Source organism: Triticum dicoccoides, chromosome 7B (assembly GCF_002162155.2).
Source record: "Triticum dicoccoides isolate Atlit2015 ecotype Zavitan chromosome 7B, WEW_v2.0, whole genome shotgun sequence".
Classification (NCBI taxonomy): Eukaryota; Viridiplantae; Streptophyta; class Magnoliopsida; order Poales; family Poaceae; genus Triticum; species Triticum dicoccoides.
Genome location: NC_041393.1, coordinates 434,166,300 through 434,167,820, shown reverse-complemented (window position 1 = coordinate 434,167,820; position 1,521 = coordinate 434,166,300).

Below are 1,521 nucleotides of genomic sequence, written 5' to 3'. Positions count from 1 at the left end.
GCCCGTCCAAGCCCAGATCGCGGCCGCCCACACCCAGCTTGTGGCGGCCTTTTCCAAGGAGATGGCAGACGTGAATGGCGAGATGCTTGCCAAGTATGGTGTGATGGATGCCATGGAGCCCCTTCCCAAGGAGGCCGTCAGGTGCGACCTGGACATGGAGGAGGAGGCGGAGATTGACGGTAACCAGCCTTAGTAGTACTCTTTGTTTTGTTTAATTAAGAGCGCCAGTCTTTAATTTGTTAGAGTAATGTTTAGGCCAGCTAGCTCTGTTTAATTGCTGAATTTGCTCGATTAAGAAGTGTGGGTGTGATGTAGTCTCCTTTGTGTACGCAAATTATGCAATGATGTGGATGACCACTGTAACCAGGGAAATTCGAACAAAAATTTGCACGTTCAAACTCATCACTGATGTCTACTACACAACCTTCTTCTTGTAGACATTGTTGGGCCTCCAAGTGCAGAGGTTTGTAGGATAGTAGCAAATTTCCCTCAAGTGGATCACCTAAGGTTTATCAATCTGTGGGAGGCGTAGGATGAAGATGGTCTCTCTCAAGCAAACCTGCAACCAAATAACAAAGATGGTCTCCCCCAACACACCTAATACAATGGAAAATGGTATAGGTGCACTAGTTCGACGAAGAGATGGTGATACAAGTGCAATATGGATGGTAGATACAGGTTTTTGTAATCTGAAAATATAAAAACAGCAAGGTAAGTAATGATAAAAGTGAGCGTAAACTGTATTGAAATGGTAGGAAACAAGGCCTAGGGTTCATACTTTCACTAGTGCAAGTTCTCTCAACAATAATAACATAACTGGATCATATAACTATCCCTCAACATGCAACAGAGAGTCACTCCAAAGTAACTAATAGCGGAGAACAAACAAAGAGATTATTGTAGGGTACGAAACCACCTCAAAGTTATCCTTTCTGATCGATCTATTCAAGAGTCCGTAGTAAAATAACACGAAGCTATTCTTTCCGTTCGATCAATCATAGAGTTCGTACTAGAATAACACCTTAAGACGCAAATCAACCAAAACCCTAATGTCACCTAGATACTCCAGTGTCACCTCAAGTATCCGTGGGCATGATTATACGATATGCATCACACAATCTCATATTCATCTATTCAACCAACACAGAGTACTTCAAAGAGTGCCCCAAAGTTTCTATCGGAGAGTCAAGACGAAAACGTGTGCCAACCCCTATGCATAAGTTCATTGAACCCGCAAGTTGATCACCAAAACATACATCAAGTAGCACGTGAATATCCCATTGTCACAATAGATAAGCATGGCAAGACATACATCAAGTGTTCTCAAATCCTTAAAGACTCAATCCGACAAGACAACTTCAAGGGGAAAACTCAATTCATCACAAGAGAGTAGAGGGGGAGAAACATCATAAGATCCAACTATAATAGCAAAGCTCGTGATACATCAAGATCGTATCACTTCAAGAACACGAGAGAGAGAGAGAGAAAGAGAGAGAGAGAGAGATCAAACAGATAGCTACT